Source organism: Rattus rattus, chromosome 2 (genome assembly GCF_011064425.1).
Source record: "Rattus rattus isolate New Zealand chromosome 2, Rrattus_CSIRO_v1, whole genome shotgun sequence".
In the NCBI taxonomy this organism is placed as follows: Eukaryota; Metazoa; Chordata; class Mammalia; order Rodentia; family Muridae; genus Rattus; species Rattus rattus.
Genome location: NC_046155.1, coordinates 205,721,220 through 205,742,233, shown reverse-complemented (window position 1 = coordinate 205,742,233; position 21,014 = coordinate 205,721,220).

The following is a 21,014-nucleotide window of genomic DNA, read 5'->3' as shown; positions in this document are numbered from 1 at the left end:
ATCATAGTAGTGATGATTAATTTTGGCTGATAACTTGTTTGAATAGAGAAATGCCTGAAAACAGATAAAGCAAACTTCTGGGTTTGTCCGGGAGGATGTTATCAGAAAGAATTTGATCATAAGTTCTCTGACCTAATGACTAGCTTTATCCACTGAAGGATTCAGAATTTACAGAGACTATGTGTGGAAAACAGGGCCTGGTTGGAGGCAGCAGGACACTGAATGCAGTATCCCCAGGGACCATATCTCCCCTTGGCTCTTTCCTGTCTCCGTTCTCCTCTACGTCCCTTTTGTCCCGTTGCAGCCTGTTCTGTCTCCTTCCCAGCCACAATGCACTGAAATTTCTGGAACCATGAGTGAAACTAATGTTACCTCCTTTTGAGTTTTTAAATGTCCGAGAACCCTGTCCTCACAATGAGAAAGATGACTGACATACCGGAAGATGCAGAAGAAATGCTACGTTTCTTACATTAGCAAAAGCATATATTCTCATATAATGTTTCTTGTGTGAGAATTTCTGTCCCAGTGAAGGGACAGGCAGCAGGCCATACCGTTCCAGGTGACAAAAAGTGCTAAACAGAAACAGGAAAGACAGAAAACAGAGCAAAATGTGCAGAGACAATTCAGTCTTTTATCCAAATTTCTCTCCAGTGAAAACTAACCCATTCAACAACGCCAGTATTGGTGCAGTCTTTCAGGTTACTTTAGGTTTCGGCACAAACCACTGAGTATACATTCACATGCAGATTTTTGTCTCTGGCCACCAAAATCTATGACTTTCCCACAGGCAAAAGCGATTCATAGTTCCCAAATCTTAACTGACTTTCAGCACCAACTCAACCCAATAGCTGAAAATTCACATTGTAGATGCTATAGAAAGCAAGTGAATCACAATTAAGGCACAGTTCATTGAGAGGGAAGTTTACTTCCATTTGATCACAATTATCTGCTTCACAAATCCAGGGGTGGGATAAGAAGATCTTGGAGCTCTTTCCACCTGCCTGCCTTGTGGGTCTGAGCAACAGATAGATCCTTGGACTTCCATTCACAGCTGCTGCTGATCATTGTTGGGGAGTTGGACTACAGACCAGCCAGTGAAAGACCCCCGGAGTGGGGAGACCCTCACTCAAGTCTCGGGATGACGCAACCCCCCAAGAACTCACACAAGACCGTCCTTGTTGTAATTACATGAGGTTTATCGATAGCAACCAGTGCACTGGGGTCGAGACTCGTATCCCACGCAGGGGCAGTGGAGTTCGACCCCGAGAGGCTGGGAGAAGAGGTTGGTGGGGCATTTTCCAGCCCCTCGGAGGCCCGCCCTTGGAGCCTGGGGGCGGACTCGGAGCACTCCCTGCCTTCAGGCATATTGAATCCAACGGGCAGAAGTGAGGGCCTTACATCCGTGTCTGGAACATTTTTTTTTCTGGCCTCTAGTGGGATTCTGTATTTCCTGTGGCAGCTGTTGACGGGCATCTCGGGTGGGATGGTGGGAAAGTGGGAGGAGAGTCCGGAGGATAGAGGTCCGCCAGGGGGGACGGGGGCATTCAGTCACACAGAAAGACAATCAAAAGATTAACAGACAAAAAAACAGAAGTGCGCACAAAAACAAAAGACAAGTGGTCACCGCAAGATCACCACAAAACCAAACTGATTCAGATGGGAGCTTCCGTGAGCTCACCAAAAACAGATGAAGGGGAACGGATTCCACATCACTCCTCTTTCCCAACCAGAACACAAAACAAAGACCTAAGACACACAGACAAAAACCACTCTGGAAATACAGATGGCCAGGAGGGCAGGTCTTTTCTCCAATCCAGGAGAATCACTGAATCCTCACAAGCACCCAGATGGGAATCTCCCAGGCGTCCCTGGGGTCCCTCCACACCTCCTGGGACATCTCCCAGGGCAGAGCAATCAGTGAGCCCCAGGCACGTCTACCGCTCACACTCGATTCTCTCCTGAGAAACGAGCCTCCCTCTCAGCCCGAGATGGGAGTGACTTCGAAACCAGAACTCCAGAACTCTCGAGCAAATACAGACCCAGAGTAGCAAATACAGACCCAGAGTTTAGCCGGCACAAAACACAGACACAGACAAAGACACAGACGCTATCTCACCTCCAAGTGGGTCTTTGGAGACGAGGGTGGTCACCCATCCCGGACGAGCCCCCAAATGAAAGACCCCCGGAGTGGGGAGACCCTCACTCAAGTCTGGGATGCCGAACCCCCAAGAACTCACACAAGACCGTCCTTGTTGTAATTACATGAGGTTTATCGATAGCAACCAGTGCACTGGGGGTCGAGACTGTATCCCACGAGGGGTAGTGGAGTTCGACCCGAGAGGCTGGGAGAAGAGGTATTTAAAGGAGAAACCACAACCTGAGGGGGCAGGGATGGCGTCATAGAATAACAGTGAAAATCACAAGGAAGAACTCTCTGTCTCCCAAGATTGTTTCCTAGGAGAAGCTGTCTCTTACTTCTCAGATTGTTTAACTTCATGGTCCGCTAGTTCTTAGGAGAAGTTGTTTCCTGCTTTTCAAGATTGTTCTCTAAGATTTATGGTCAGCTAGTTTCTGGGAGAAAGCTGTTGAGCTGACCAATGTAATTATCCATTCTATAGCCCTAGGAGAGGCTTCTTGGAACATACAATTCTGGGGCCTAACCTGTTTGGTTTTTTTTTTTGTTGTTGTTTGTTTTGGGTTTTTTTTGGTTTGTTTGTTTGTTTTTTCTGCTCTAAACTTTGTGTCTAGGGGGGGCAACTTTAAAACTTTTATCTTTCACCAGTTTATATCTAGATACAATAATAAGTAAATATTTTTAAAGGTGGTTTTCTCTTTAAAAATAGAAGGCATCACCTGTTCTATGTTGTAATTATTTATGAATGACTTAAAGATCACTTCTGTGATGGTTTGTATATGGTTGGCCCAGGGAGTGGCACTATTAGGTGGGATCCTGTTGGAGCAGGTGTGTCACTGTGGGTGTGGGCTATAAGATCCTCCTCCTAGGTGCCTGGAAGCCAGTATTGTGCTAGCAGCCTTTAGATGAAGATGTAGAGCTCTCAGCTCTGTCTGCACCATGCCTGCGTGGATGCTGCTATGTTCCCGCCTTGATGATAATGGACTGAACCTCTGAACCTGTAAGCCAGCCCCAATTAGATGTTGTCCTTATAAGAGTTGCCTTGGTCACGGTATCTGTGCACAGCAATGAAAACCCTAACTAAGACAACTTCCCTTAGGGAAATTACTGGAAACTCAAAACCAAGATGTGCTCAGGGACATATTTCTTTATGCACAGGAAACATATATTAATGGGTGTTCTTGTCTCATATTTGTAGCATTTATGAACAACATGCTATAAATATGCACATTGGATGGAGGCTACCGAGATTAAAATCTGTGACTTAAAAGTTAAAAAAAAAAAAAAAAAAAGATCTTCGACTTTCTCATGTTAGAAGAGAAAAATAGGATAAAAGAAGAAGCTGCTTCCAAATAAGTTTAAAATCAAGCACAGAAACAGCCTTTAGTATGAAAGCCGAAAAAAAATAAAATAAATCTAAAAGATAAAGCAAAAACCATCTTTGACTCCATGTCTGACTTCCTGAGCACACTGGAACAATGGTTTGGGCCTCTAAGATGTTAAGTAGTTCTACTCCCAGTTATTTTTGAGCTCCAGTAACTCTACCCAACAGTCTGTATGGGTTGACACTTCATGCTTGTAGGTTTCCAGGTTGGTAACATAGGCTGCTTGACCTACAACCCTGAAACATCTCCTGTGGCACCACAAGATACTAAGTAGTGGGAGCTCTCTGAGGTGGCTCTACCATAAAAGTCTCCTCTACTCTGTAGCATCCAAAGCTGACTTCCTCAAGCTTGTCTACAACATCCTGTGAAATTTCGGTGGAGGCCACCATGGTCCCACACGTCTTCTGTTATGGATAGCATCAAAGTTTGTGACTTATACTTTTGGGAGAAACAGGCCAAGGCTCACATGGGTTTTTTATGTCATGTGTGACTAGGACAGCTCAGGAGGACTGTGCCTGAATTCTAGTAAGAAAACTCATATACAGAGTTTCTATAGGCATTCTTGGGTGACCCTTCTCTCCAACTTACCACTTGCCTTAAGGATCTCTGAAACATCTTTGGGGTCATTCTTCCTTTGTCTTGGCAAATGAAACCTGGCTGTTCTTTGTCTGTATTAATCTCTTTAGCAAGTGATCTCTTGGCCGTACCTCTGGTCTTCTCTCCCCAAGACACACATTTTTAATCTTTTCACACAGCCAAGCTAATAGTTACCCAAACCTCTCCTGTTTCTCTTTTAATTGCTTTTCTTCAATAATTTCTTCTCTCCTCTCATTGTAAGTGGCCAAAAATAAAAAGAAACCATTCAGTACCCCAAACCAAGCAATGGCTCACACAGTGCAGGGCATTAAACCATGGTCTTAAATACTTTGTCTACACATTTCATCCATGGGAGCTCAGCTTTTAAATTCTGATTTCCATATAGTCTCTGGACACAGATACACTTCTGTCAGGTTGTACAGCTATACAGAACTTCAGTTTCCAATACCCTGTTTCTCCTTTCTGTCTGTGCCTTTAGCAGAGTTGAATCTACTGTCTATTCTTCTACCAATAACATCATCAGGGCCACTTAAGCCAGTGCTTCTCACCCTTCCTAATGCTATAACCCTTTAATACAGTTCCTTGGGTTATGGAGACCCCCCTCAACCATAAAATTAATTTTGTTGCTACTTCATAACTGTTCATTTTGCTACTGTTATCAATCATAATATAAACCTCTGATATTTCCAAAGGTTTTACATGACCCCTGTGAAAGAGTCATTGACCCCCTCTTCCCCCACAGTGGATCAAGACTGCCAGGTTGAGAACCACCGGTCAAAGCAATCCCTTTGAAAATGTAACCATGTCGCTTTTGTGTTGTTCTGAGCATTCACAAGAAGTGTCCTTAATGTCACATTCATGACGATCTCAGAATGTTCCAGAATTCAACATTTCATAATGTCATCTCAAAGCCAGTGTCAAGCTTTGAGATGTCAAGCTTTGCAGTGTCAAGCAGTTATTACCCCACCAGACTCACTTCTTAGCATCAAGCTTCTGTTTCATCTGCTTTATGCTATTACCACAGAGTTTAGGGGACAGGGTAGCTCACACACACACACACACACACACACACACACACACACACACACACACACGTTTTCTTCTAATATCTCTAAAATCAAAGGACTCACCTCTGCCAAGAACTTTTTTTTTTGCAACCTCCTAGAGGAGAAAACAGAAAGGAAAGAAAGCAAGCTCACCATTTATTCAGAAGTCCTCTTCTGTCCTAACCAACCCATTCCTATACTAAAGGTATAGAATGAACTCCTGAGGACTTTTGTGCCCCACCTCTTCACACTGTTGCATTAGGGGATTAAACTGGGGGAAATAGTCAAGCCACTGTGCTCAGACTTTCCACTTAGTCTGAATTTCCAATGTGTCACTTACTGTATTCATTATTAAGCTGTTATAGGTATTTTATAGCCATTTAAGGGACTTTTAAGATGGTTATGCTTTTAAAAAGACTTAGTTGTGTGGTGTGTGTGTATGTGTGTGTGTGTGTGTGTGTGTGTGTGTGTGTCTGGTGTGGTGTGGTGTGTAGTGTGTATGAGTGCCCCTATCTGAAGAGTTCAAAGGAAGGCATTAGATCTTGGGATGGAGTTACAAGCAGTTGTGAGCCACCAAAAGTAGATGTTGGAAATCAAACTTAGGTCTTCTATAAGAGTGCGTAACTCTCCAGTCAGCTCTCTGGCTCAGGCAACAGTTTTTGAAATGGTCTCCCTACATCTAGCCTTGAACTCACATGCCTAGAAAAAAACTGAAAAGCAGGAAGGATGAAGGGAAGGAGGGAGGTGGGAGGGAGGGAACAAGAGAGGGAGGGAGCCTGTGTTAAGAACTTTACAAAGCACATATCTTTAATTTCATACTCAAAGGCAGAGACAGGTAGATTTCTGTGAGTTTTAGTCTTGTCTGGTAGCCTGGTCTACATAATGAGTTCTAGAACTAACAGAACTACATAACTACATAATGAGATCTGTATTTTAAAAAAAAGACCTCAAAACTAAACAAGTGAACTTTGTGGTCATGAAGAGTTAAGCTGAAATACTGCACAACACAACCAAATTATCTTAAACTAATTTCAGTCCTTTGGAAAAACATTAATTGTCCACCTCTACATCTGACCTAACATCCTTGTGATCATCAAAAGGCTTTAAAACGTATTCTTACCAACCTAGTGACTTCTACTAACCCAAAGTTAAAAATATTATCAGATAGTGTGGAGATGTTTAACACAATTTTCTCCACTTTGCTATGGCCTTGCACCTACAGTCCCGGAGGTCCCTACAAATCCATTTTCTTTTTTTAAATCTTTTCATTTTATGTGCTTTGCTTACATGCATGTCTATGTACCACATGACTGCAGTGTCCATAGAGGCCAGGTGAGGACTTTGGATGCCCTAGAACTGGAGTTACGCATAGTTGTGGGCTACCATATGAGTGCTAGGAATTGAACCCAGGTCCCCTGGAAGAATAACCAGGGTTCTTAACCACTGATCTATCTCTCCAGCTTCCCACCCCCTATCAATATATCTTATAAATGACTTGTTTTTTTTAATTTGTTTATTTATTTATTTTGTGTCTATCAGTACACTGTAGCTATCTTCAGACATACTAGAAGACAGCATCAGATCCAATCCCAGATGGTTGTGAGCCACTATGTGATTGCTGAGAATTGAACTCAGGATCTTTGGGAGAGGAGTCAGTGCTCTTAACCACTGAGCCATCTTTCCAGCCCTTTGTGACTTGTTTTTTATCCTGTAACTAATAAAATTTCATGAAACCACATCTGCATTAGAACATGATATTTGGGATACCAGAATCTTTATTTATTACCAGGCTCTACTCACCTATATTTGCTTCTAGAATAAATTGTCACTCACGCCCTTTGAGCTTGAAGCTGGGTTTTTATGTTGCCATGTACTTTCGGCTTGAGCCTCACCAGTGCAAGGATTACACATGTGTCTACCACACCTGGCTGGAGAAGATCTTTTTTCTTACACAGAACCAGCCTAGCTCCATATGGGGGTAAAAACAACTTTTAATTTATTATTTCATATTATTGTTTTCCTTATATTCCCATAAAATTAATGTTATCAGTGGAAACTTCTATACTGAATCAGTTCTTGGGAACTGCTGTGATGGTAGCATATCCTTACTGAGAAAACAAATTTCATCTGAATTAAGAAATCTCTTTATTTGGTATATTATAAACACCAAGTAAAGCAAAGTGGCTTGTACTTTAGAATTTTAAGTATATTTTGAAAAGCAAAAGGTTTGCTTTTCTAAAATCCAAAGTGGCTTGTGTTTTAGAATTTTAAGCACAGTGTAACTACTTACAACATAAACACATATTGAGCATCTAAATAATGTATGCTCAAGCCTTAGCCTGAAAAAATGAATCTCTTCTCCTGGAAAGCTGGTCTTAATTTGCATTGAGTTTCAATGGCTTCCTTAAGCAAACACCTGGAGGTCTTCCAGACTAAGAAAAATATGTGTCCGCAGACACAATTCTGCAAACACAGTGAGCATTTGGCAGTTTTAGAAGGGTTGAAGGTTGGCCATGGTCCAGACCTCAAGCTGTTCCCTCTGTTATTCTCATGCACAAAGCTCAAGCAAGGTAAAATATGCCTTTACTCGAAAACAGAGATTAATGCCAGAGCCTGTTAAAATCTGACGTTTGTCCAATAGAGGAGCTCCTTTGTCACCACGGTCGTCCCCTGGGGTTTGGATACACCCAAACAATGAGGTTTGCGACACTGGCCAAGTTTCTGAGTCCTGAAATGAATCTCCAGAGCTGCTGGGAGGATTATATGGTAGGTTAAGGCTAGAAGAAAAACATGGGTCACGTGCTTATGTGTGTTTCTGTCTCCATTCTTAGAATGTAGATGGAAGGGTTCTTTAATTTCCTTTCTTCTTTTATATTGTACCAACAACAAATACCATTAACTTAAACAAAAACAATCATCGATAATAGATGAAAAGGGAGAATATAAAAACCATGCTTAAACAGCAACAAGTAAAGAAGCGACTTTTGTACATGTCAGAAAAACGTTAAATTATGCAGAATGATGGAGCTTTATATAAGGGGTAAATGCCTGAATCTGGAAAAGGGGAAATAGTCATAAACAGACTAGATTCTTGTAGGTGTTTGTTTGTCCCACAGGGTTCTTCAGCAGAACTCTATCAGACAGGGCATGATGTGGAAAAATCCTCTATTGGAAATGCATTTGTGTAATGTGACAACAGGAAGAAGGGTGGGTAGGCAGGCCAAAATAGAATGGCGCTGCTCTAAGAAAGAGGTGAGGAATTTGGATCAGTAGGAGGGGATTGCCCAGGGTGCTGTGAGATCTTTCACCGCAGCATGGGATGCTAGGAGACAAGACTAATAAAGGTAAGGACAGCCACCACACATGTAATGTTACAAGGGTAACATTACACGTTTACAAACATGGATGAATTTACAAATATTTGGCTGTGTGAGCATAAGACAGAGCTTAACATTGTGAATTACTTTCCCCAAAGGCACAGATCAGTAAAGTGATTGTCCGTAGATGCTTTTCTGAACTCTTTCATGCTCATTTGTTTTGGGACCTAAGAGGAATTGCCAAGTATAAAAATGTTGTAGATTAATTATATAAGCAGTAATTTTAAACACCACTCTGACCTGTTTCTAGACATGGTATTAGGCTACCAAGATCCTTTGAAAAAGCTATTGACTGATGTATCCTAGAGAAAAATGAAAAAAAATTAATTTTGTAAAAAGATCGACTTACTTTTATTTCACATATGAGTGTTTTTCCACTCATGTATGACTGGGCACCACACATATGCCTGGTGGCCACAGAAGCCAAAAGAAGTTGTCAGATCCCCCTAGAACTAAACTTATACATGGTTATGAGCTGTCATGTGGGTGTTGGGAACTGAACCCAGGTCCTTTACTCTTAACCACTAAGCCATTCTCTTTACCAACCTCCTTCCCCCCACCATCGCATTTTTTGAGATAAATATGCTTTGCAAAACTATGTATTTTTTTTAAATTTATTTATTCACTTAATGTAAATGAGTACACAGTTGCTATCTTCAGAAGAGGGCATCAGATAGCATTACAGATGGTTGTGAGCCACCATGTGGTTGCTGGGAATTGAACTCAGGACCTCTGGAAGAATAGTCAGTGCTCTTAACCACTGAGCCATCTCTACAGCCCACAAAATTATTTCTAAATTTGTTAGTATTCTGTTATCTTATTAATTCCACAGGTGTGGGGAGAAATCACAAATCATGGCCTAATTGATAAAAGCAAGCTTTTTAATTCAAGTACATGGGCTGTTTCTCCCTAAGGTGGGGGATTCAAGAGATGAGTATTAGATAAAAAAAATTTTATAGCTCAGGAGTAATGAATGGATTTGCAAAGGAGAATTGGCAGGCAAATAGGCAGGGTTACAGAAGCAGAACATACCATGACAAGTAGGTCATAACAACCTCATAAAATAAAGACATAGTTGCAAGATGGTCATTAACAAGGGAGTCATAACAATGTGGGTTTTTTTCTTAGTTTAGAATCAACAGGTAATCACTGGACACAGCAACTAGCAACCTAATTTGTAAGCCATTCTAAGTTATAAATCCTCCGGTAGCGGAGTCCAACAGATCTGCCACCTGAACTGGTGACGTCACCTACCTACAATTTGTCTCCACCATCTTTCCTGCCCAAAAGAAAACATCTTTCTCCTGTTTCCCCTCTTCCTTTTCCCGACCCGGAAGTCCCGCCTACCCTTTGCCCGGTGATTGGTCCCCTGAAATCTTTATTCATTAGGGGAAGGTTCTGCCACATCTCACCTTTTCTGTCTATTAAAAAAGAAAGAAACCTTTTCTCTCAAATATAAGCTGAATATAACTATTACCATTCTGTAGTTAACAAAGAACAAGGAAGACCTAACACCCAGTCCATCCTTTTTGTCAATTAAATAGAACACTTTGTTATCTACACTAACTTAAAAGAGGCTTATGAATCCATATCCGTTATGTCCTAGTTCAGCTTGTATATTATCTGAAAACTACCCAATCAAATATGTCCTCTCAATGCTAAACAGCTTGGCTATGCTATGAGACTACAATTAGTCCAATATTATCTGAAAATATAGGAAGCCTAACACAGCTTCCAGAACTGAGACAAATTGTAGAGACAGTTGCCTACCTATATAGTCCTAGTATGGCAGGAAGTTGGAACATCAGTCTTCAGCCCTCTGGCCCAAGAATCTGACAGACACTAGTGAAACAGGAATTATTAAGGACTAGCTTATTCCTTGTGGGCAGAACTAAGCTGTCTTAACCTAATCTGTGTCCTCTCAAGAACAGTACAGGTCTGTAGAAAAAACAGGCAATTTCTGCCCAGCGGCCACCTCGCCACAATGTATCTCACCGGGAGGTAGAGGTGCTCAGTTTCTTCTTTGAATCCGCAAATGGGGAGCTGTTAGGAGCAGGTATGCCTCAACAGCAAATGAATAAATAACATTAAACGTCACATTCTCTGGGTTTCTTACGTTTTTGAAAACCATCTATCTATGTAAAGTAATCTGGACTGTTGTCTGTTAACTACTCTCAGCTATTTCTGAATAAAACATCTTGCAAGCACCCTAGCAATTAACCCAGAGCCAAGAATTCGCTATCTGGTCCTTAACTCGTATTGCTTACACATCTAAAACCAGTCTGTAATGGCATTTATAGAAGGACTGGGTCTAAACCTTATACTTTTAAATTTATTGTATCAATAGAAGAAAATTATACCAATGAAAACCTTGATTCAGCCTCAAAATAAATTCTGTACCAATGTAAGAAACTATGACTTCAACTTAGTAACTATTGTAAAGATTTCTACCAAAGAGATAATGGGTACACCATCAATTCTATTTCCTCCCTATTCAAATTATGACCATTTCTAAATTCCCCAGAAAGACAATCCTAGAATAACCATCTCCAGCCCCCAAGTCCAGAGAACTGGAATGACGACTCTTCATAACTTCTTTCAGCTGTATATGGGCATTGAGATATCTTTGAAGCAGGGAAAGGGTAGTCTCTGATGATGTCTGTGTCCTGACTGGATCTGAATGAAAGTCCCTGAGATCAGTGGTTTAAGCAGGTCACTTCAGCATGTGTGATAACAATACTCACCAAAGCTGTGTAGTCTGTAAAATACAAATCTCAAAACAAAATTTTAGTATCATCTAGATATCTTTTTTGTTTGATTCTCTTCAATCTAGTTCTTCAGGGAGTCTCCTGTTGTCATATCTGATCCATATAACTCTGGAAAGTGTCCAGAGCCTAATCACCTTTTCTAAAAATGCAAAGACAAAACCTTTCTCCCAAATCAGCTTATCCTTCAGTCGGTAAGCTTGCTTCTTGCTTTCACTTCCAGAGAAAATATAAAACAACCACAAAACTCATAATCCTACTTATTTTGACAATAAAAACAATTCAACACAAATGAAGTAAACTAAATAATACTATATGAGCCTATTTTTAGGACTGTTCTAATTTGTCATGCCAGGATATTAACCCAAAATTCCTGTGGAGCCCATGTTCAAAGAATATATGTTATCCTGCTTTCCCTAAACAATTGTTTTCATACAGTCTTCTTACTATCCTTAAAAAGAAACTTTTGCTGACTGTATAAACCTATTCTCAGACCTTTTTCCTAATCTGTCATGTCAGGATAATTAACCCAAAATTCCTGGGGAGTCTACGTTCAAAGAATATGAATTATCCTGCAGACTCTAATATACCATCTTTAAAGTAAACGTCCACTAATACCTGCCAGGAACTGATGGCAGAATTTCCCACAGTGAGTTGGGCAAAAATCTTTATTGTCTCCTTCTAACTATAAAAACAATTTAATCACACTTCTATTAATACCTCCTAGTAAGAAGCAGGCAGCTTGTTAAACCAGGATTTTAACCCAAAATTCCTATGGAGCCCACGTTAAAAAGAATGTGAGTATCCTGTAAGACTTATTAGAGCATTGTGTCTTTATACCATCTTTAAAGCAAATAACCAAACTTTAAAATTCTGTCCTATGATCGCCTGCTTGCAGGAAACAGACAGCCTTTACACTCTGGCTTTCTGCCTTGGAGCAATCACCTTGTCTCTTTTCACAGCAGGGGACCTCAGAGCCTGTGAGCTGAGTTTGTGTTTCTTTGTTTAAGGCTCCCATGCTTAAGCCGCCATTTGATTCCTCCTCTTGCTGAGAAACTACCTTTCCCCTCTGCTTACCAAGAACTAAATCTCTAACTTTCAGGCTAAGAATCTTAAATTTCTAGTGGATTGTTGCCTGCCACATTGGATGTCATCCGTTGTGTGAAATATTAAAAAATGAATCCCCCACTACAGCCGGCAAGGCACTGGCGGACAGGCCAGCTGGCCTGTTCCCAGCCCAGCAGACTCTCTGACACCAGAGCTCTGAAATCTCTCCACCTAGCTCACTAAGTTCCCATGGTGGTTGACTGCCACAACAGCCCTATGCTTCCAAATTCTCATGGCTAGCTGAGGTGCACTTCTCACAAACCCACGTTTTGCTGCTATACCTTTCTTTTTCTCTGGAACCCAGCTGAAGGAAAACACCACACAATCTTAGTTTAGACTCAACACAAGTAACGCAATCACAGCAACTAGCATCCTAGTTTGTAACCACTCTAAGTTATAAATCCTCCAGTAGCGGATCCCAATGGATCTGCCACCTGAACCAGGGGCCTCTCCTAGACATGGTTGCATTGTCCTGGAACAGGTTGAACATAGACATTTGTAGTTAAGGTTACAGTCAGGGCATAGCTGAAACCTGGAGAAAAAGTGATGTAATCATAGGAATGAACCTAGTTTGTCTTTACTATAAGACGGTTTTTAAGCCCAAGATGGAAGTAGGTTGGTTCATCAAGCTTGCCAATCACATCGTGGAGTTATCAAACTTAAATCAAACTTAAGGAAACTACAGGAGATTATGTTCTGGGATTGTGGCATTAGGAATAAAAAGGAATGAATGAATTCTAATGTTTTCCTGTATTGTTCAAAGAGAATTTGTTTGGGGATCTAGATGTCTTACATTGAAAATTAACTTAGTATTGATTGAAATTTAACAACTACAATGATTTGAAGATCCATCTTATAATTATTAGAGAAGCTGTATGGAATGAAGTGAATTTCTTCAGGGTATAAATGGATGATGTGGAATCAGGTGATAAAGGCCTCTTTATGCCAATGAACTTACATAAGCATAAGGACTTTTAAAAATTAATCCTGAGGGAGAATTTGTCTGAAGGCAAAGAAAAGAGGTCATTAACTGGCAAATTTAAGCTGTCTCTATACAGATTGGCTATCTTTAATTGTTCAAATTAATTTTATTCTAGAATACATTTACATTATCATCAAATGTATATATTCTGAGTCTTGAAATGGGTGTTGTAATACTGCTTCTCTAAATGAACTTTTTATAAATGTTCAGTACATAATAAAGTTACAAGGAAGAAAAAAGAAATCTATGGTAATGAGAATGACTGTTCTGTTGAGAATTATACATGATCTAATTTGTGTCATGCAGTGACTAAGTCTTAATTTGTATATTAGGATGAACAGCTGGCTAATTGAATCCTTTCTGCTGTAATTCGCTTGCTTCTTGGATATAATTTTGTCTGCTTGTTTCTCATCACATAACACAATGGATGTATTCAATTCCTATTTTGGATATAACATAACATTTCCCTAGTATTTTTTTGAGAAACAGTTTCTTCGTCTTATGTGAATTTGTATGAGATTTCTACCCTTAATAAATTAGATTGCTAATTTAGATTTCTTTAAGATCTTTGGCAAATAGCACATAATTGGGCGGTTATTCCATTTTGACTCTACAGTTCTAGCTGTATAATGATGCTCTCACCATATGTTGCCATCTTTGCAGTGGCCAGATCTTGTACAGCGCAGCAAGTTGCCCGAGTCCATGGGTAGCTAAAGTCTTTATCTCATTTTTGCTCTTTGTAGATAGATACCTATTGAAATGGATGAACTTTACAGGTGAGTTCTTGAACACTGAAGTCCTTCATGCTGGGAAACACACATACACACACATGCACACAAAACATAGCAAGTCAACACAATATGTGGAAAGATGTTTCCGATTATATGGGAAAAATTTGGGAGACACACAGGTGCATCTGGATGTATGGTGAAGGTATTATGCTTTAATATAACTGCCCTATGTTAACATATATTGAAAAATACAGCTTATTAGAAATATCTAGGATGCCTACAATAGTATTTCTTGTGCGTGCTGATCTGTAAGATTGGATGTAATTTGCTATACCAATAAAATCATGGGTGCTCATAAGGAAAAATTTTAAGTAACACAAAAGTTACAGCTACCAAAACATTTACAAGGCAAATTGATGTATCTATAAGAAACAACGGGTTACTGTCTTTAACATAATAAGGTAATAAGTAGGGAAATAGCCGAAGATTATGCTTAGGAAATTATTTTTAAAAAACTAAAAATAGTGAATAAGCATGTGCTAAAATATTCAGTACTGTGAGTAACCAAAACTTGCAAGTCACTGTAAGAAGAGGGCAAAATTAATAAACAGAAAAGCAGTTCTCTCTAGTGTGTTTAAACAGAGCTAGGAGAAGTTCTTTACCACCACATCATCCATCCTTACAGAATCAGAGTCATTATCTCAACTATTCTTTCTGTTTCAACAGTGAGGCTTGGGTCCTTAACAATAAATAAGATTAAGAAATAAACTAAGCTGAGAAAAATTTACTGGGCATTTATTCTCTTACTTGAAGGATTCTACGAAGTGTGTCCTGTGTTTTAATGATTTGACAACATAACAAACTATATCACAACTTTGTATGGAAATTAGAAAAACAGTTAAAGAACCAGAGAATCGTGGAAACATTTTAAAAGAAAGCTTGTTTAGTTTACTATTTATTTCAGCAGGAAGTATAACAGTTTGATTTTTCTATTATAATCATTAATTTTTCTAGAGTTAAACTTTCTTCTCCCACCTATCAAATTATGTTAGGTTTCAGTGAAATCACAAAGTCCCAGCATCCTCAGGCTACTCGAACCATCAGTAACTCAAGTTCCAGGACATCATATAACTTCCTCTGGCCTCCATAGGCAACAGTCACACACATATTTTACTTATATACATGTAGTTATTGGTTTTTTTCAGGAAAGAAAATGTAGTTTATTAGGAATAATTTATTGCACAGGTTTTTTCCACAAGAATTTTTGCTGAAAAGAGAAGCAGGTGGGGCTGACTTCAGTTTTCCCCCAGATTTCTAAAAATATTTCCCCTAAAAAAAATCCACTCTCTACCTTTAAAGAAAATATATTTCTTATATAAGCCGATCCAAACTGATGCAAAATATTTATTTCATGTTAGTTATTTTATGCAGTAGATTTTTCCCCCTCAACAGACTTGTGGTAGCCACATCTTTTAAATCTGTAAATAATGCTATCAAAATAATCATAACCTTTGAATCTCACAAAAGTTTATATTTTACAACCCGCCCTGAATATTAAGGCTGCGAGAATAACATTTCCTATATCCAGATATTTTACAGCTGTACCAAAAAAAGGAGAGAAAAAACAAAACAAAACCAACCACATATGCTTGGTCAAGGGCTAATTTACCCCAGCAGCCAAAATGAAATAAAATATTCTAATTATTAGCAAATTAATACAATTATACCATCAGTAGTCACTTTGTCATTGACAACGATTACTTGAGCACAGGGGTGAGTGCCCAAGGGCTGGTAGAAGAAGCCGTTGAGCAGAGCAGCGTCTCCTCCCTGCAGCTTTGCCTGCACAGCTCCCACTTGTGCACAGCCCAACAGGTACTGTGTGTGCTTAAAAAAAACCCAACCACATGAATGTCGACTAAGCAGGTAACAGGGGCGAACAACAAAAGCTAAGCAAGACAATGGCTCTCTCTTTGGGATATGATTATTTCCCTTGTGCACGAAGTGTTCAACAACATAAGAAAAGGAAAAGAACACTTCTAAATCCTCCAAACACAAGGCTGAGCTCAGCGGGGCAGGTCAGCTGTGAACATTTATATTTCTACGTCCAGGCATCGTCATCTGATGTCTCGCTGCTGCTTGTTTCTGTGTCTGAGTCTTCACACTCTGCAGTGCAAGTGCTTCCCTATAGACTGGAACCACAGCTCTGTAAGAAGCCATTCTTTCCAAACCCATTTCTTCATAGCTGTTCTGTTCTCATGTAGAACACTCATGCGAATAAAGTAAAAAAAAAAAAATTTTTAAAAAAAATTCAAATGAATAAAATATTTATCATGCATATTTCTTGCATTCTGGCTATATGACTGATCCTATACTAAACAAATGTAAGTGATTTCTTTGCCTTCAAAGAAACTACAAGAAAAAGGATGGACAAATAGGTCTAAGTCAGTGAAATACTGCAGTGTTAGCTGTAAGCAGTCGTGAGTGTGAGAATATTGATATGACCTAAGAATAACTTCGAATCACATCAGAAAACACAGCCAATCTTTGCTTGGCTAAAGACACATTCATGACAACTCACTCCACTTTCCTTAGAAAGAGAGACATGGTACAACTTTTAAGCAATGATAAACTCTACAGTGCAGTTAAAAGTTCACTAGAAAATAGGTATTTGGAGAAAAAAATATACCATAAATCAGACTATCAGAGTAAATGTTAGAATTTTCAGCCTAAAACATTTTTGCTGAAAAACACATCATGAGACAGGCCATCTGTCTTACGTGTTATGGTTGCTGACACAAAGGATATGTGTCATAAACCTGTTCCATCTGTTTAGTAGATCATTTTTGTCTTCTAGATCAAGGGTAAATATATGATAGTTTATTATGAGATGGAAAAATCCCTTTCCAAAGACTTCATAAAGTGTTACACAGGAGGACTCGTGATGTCCCAGTAGGTAAAGTGCTTGCTTTGTGTGCATGAGGATCTTGAGTTTGGTTCCCCATCACCTATATAAACAGTGGGACCCTGAGGTCTGTGTATGGTAGTTCCCATGCTGGGGAGGCAGGTTGGGAGGAACCAGGAGCTCTCTTGTCAACCGATCTACCCAAATTGGTGAGGTCCATGTTCAAAGAGACCTTGCCTCAAAGAATAAGATGGGCAGCAATTGAGAAGGACACCTGATATCAGTTTCTAACCTTCATGTAAACCTACACAAGGGCTCGCATACATGGATACACAAACACACACACAGACACAGAGAGAGACACACACACAAAGAGATGTGAACTTACACACAGGCACACACACACAGACACAGAAAGACACACAGAGACAGACAGAGAGAGAGACACATACACACAGGTGTAATAATTTACATTTGTATTTTCAAAAGAATCTTGATGGAGCAAGATGTCCGTTATAGGACAATGTCTGTCAGGGACACTGTAGTTTTTCTTTATTTGAGAACATGGCTGACTGCATTTCTCCCAGAGCTTTTTCAAGATTTCACACTAGATGAAGTTAGAATTTCTATACAGAACAATTAAGCCTAGTTTATACTTCGATTTTGTTCTTTATCTGTATATTACTATGATTTAAAACTCTCAATAGAACTAACTTTAAGATTCTACAGCATAACAAAATTGGCATTTCTCCTCAACCTTGTATAGAAGCATAGGATGGCTATAAAATGGCTTTCTTAAATTACCTTTGAGTAAATGCTATAAGAATTTCAAATACGGTCATCAGATTTGATCATCTTCCTAGTTTGGAATTTTCTGGACCCCCACCCAATTAAAATGGAAAATTTTAAATGAATACAGTAAACACCCAGCTGTCCGCCACCTGGATTCCTTCATTAGCCTGTAACTATGGCTATACCTATCCTTGCGTTTACTCATATATCCATGGACACCTGTTTCTGACAGAGTTCAAAATAAATTTCAAACATCTTTGTAGTCCCCTGAAAAACTCCATTATGCATATTTAGTCTTCAAAACTTCATAGCGTCTGAGATTTAGAAAAATTCAGCATATACCAAGACATTAACAGCCCCTTCAAAGTTTCTCATTGCTGCCTCTCCCTTTGTTCTGATTTTATTTATGCATTTATAACTTCACATGATGGTGTTTCCTGTTGAGCCTGACACCAGGCACTTTTAAAAGCTCATCTATGCTGATGTGTATCAGTAGCTTGTATTTTTCATTAGTGGATAATGTCTCATTGTATAAATATACCACACATTTTCAAACACATTCTGCTCTACCTCTGGTTAGACTTACTAAGACTAAACATCTTATAACCACGGCTCCAATCTTTTTAATTTATTTGGTTTTGTTTTACTTAGATAATTAATTATGACTAAAATTATGAGGTCAAAAATATGAACATCAACTCTGCATGTTTACTGTTGTAGTTTGAGGCTGCTTAAGCTAATTGTGTGTGCACTTGTGTGTACACACACACACACACACACACACACACACACACACACACACACGCCTCATCCCCTGGAGCTATAGTTACAGGTTGTGCCCTGCTGAACAAGTGTGCTAGAATCAGAGCTCAGGTCTTCTTGAGAGGGCTACAGGGTTATGACTGGAATTTTGCTGAACCCATAGATCTATAGGAGAAACCTGACACCTTCCTGTTGAGCTTTCCTATCCATGAGATTGGAATGTCTCTGCATGTGCTTTAATTTCTCTACATTTTTTTAATATAACATGTGGAAGGTTTTGGTATCATTCGTTGAATGGATTGTGATGTGTTTCTGGTGTGAGATCTATGAAAATGATTTTAATTTTATTCTCAAATTGTTGCTAATATATAATAATTCAATAAATACACTCAGTGTTTTATAGGGGGATTTCCTCAGGCCCACCAGCTGTATAAATAACAACAGGAGACATATAGTTTAAAGTGTCTGATTTTAGACAGCAAAAGTAGGTTAAAGGGATACAAATTGGAAGGGAAGACGTCAAAATATCACTATTTGCAGATGATATGATAGTGTACTTAAGTGACTCCAAAAGTTCCACCAGAGAACTACTTAACCTGATAAACAACTTCAGCAAAGTGGCTGGGTATAAAATTAACTCAAACAAATCAGTAGTCTTCCTCTACTCAAAGAATAAACAGGCTGAGAAAGAAATCAGAAAAACAACACCCTTCACAATAGTCACAAATAATATAAAATATCTTGGTGAAACTCTAGCTAAGCAAGTGAGAGATCTGTATGACAAGAGCTTCAAATCCTTGAAGAAAGAAATCTAAGAAGACCTCAGAAGATGGAAAGATCTTCCATGCTCGTGGATTAGCATGATTAATAAAGTAAAGATGGCCATTCTGCCAAAAGCAATCTACAGATTCAATGCAATCCCCATTAAAATTCCTACTCAGTTCTTTATAGAGATAGAAAGAGCAATTTGCAAATACATTTGGAATAACAAAAAACCCAAGACAATGAAAACTATACTCAATAATAAAAGAACTTGGGTAATCACCATCCCTAATTTCAAGGAGTATTACAGAACAATAGTCATAAAGCCTGTATGGTATTGGTATAGAGACAGGCAGATAGATAGGTGGAACAGAATTGAAGACCCAGAAATTAACCCACACACCTATGGTTCACTTGATCTTTGACAAAGGAGCTAAAACCATCCAATGGAAGAAAGATAGCATTTCAACAAATGGTGCTGATTCAACTGGAGGTCACCATGTAGAAGAATGCAAATCGATCCATTCTTATCACCATGTACAAAGCTTAAATCCAAGTGGATCAAGGACATCCACATCAAACCAGATACACTGGAACTAATAGAAGAAAAAAATTGGCAAGAGTCTCGAACACATGGGCACTGGGGAAAACTTCCTGAACAAAACACCAAAGGCTTATGCTCTAAGATCAAGAATGACAAATGGGATCGCATAAAACTGTAAAACTTCTGTAAGGCAAAAGACACTGTCATTAGGACAAAATGGCAACCAACAGATTGGGAAAAGATATTTTCCAATTCTACATCTGATAGAGGGCTAATATCCAAAACATACAAAGAACACAAGAAGTTAGACTCCAGAGAGCCAAATAGCCCTATTAAAAAATGGGATACAGAGCTAAATATTCTCAGCTGAGGATTATCGAATGACCAAAAGGCACAGAAACAAATGTTCAACATCCTTAGTTATCAGGGAAATTAAAATCAAAACAACCCTGAGATTCCACCTCACACCAGTCAGAATGGCTAGGATCAAAAACTCAGGTGACAGCAGATGCTGGCAACAATGTGGAGAAGGAGGAACACTCCTCCATTGTTGGTGGGATTACAAACTGGTACAACCACTCTGAAAATCAGTCTGGAGGTTCCTCAGAAAATTGGACATTCCACTACCTGAGGACCCAGCTATACCTCTCTTGGGCATATACCGAAAAGATGCTCCAACATACAACAAAGACACGTGCTCCACTATGTTCATAGCAGCCTTATTTATAATAGCCAGAAGCTGGAAAAAACCCAGATGCCCTTCAACAGAGGAATGGATTCAAAAATTGTGGTACATCTACACAATGAAGTACTACTCAGCTATCAAAAACAACGACTTCATGAAATTCATAGGCAAATGGAATGAACTAGAAAATATGATCCTGAGTGAGGTAACTCAATCACCGAAAAACACACTTGGTATGCACTCATTTATAAGTGGATATTAGCCAAAAAGCTTGAATTACCCAAGATGCAATCCACAGACCACAGGAAGCTCAAGAAGAAGGATGACCAAACTGTGGATGTTCTCACTCCTTCTTAAAAGGGAGGAAAAATATCTGTAGGTGGGGATATGGAAGCAAAGTTTAGAGCAGTGACTGAAGGAATGGCCATTCAGAGCCTGACACA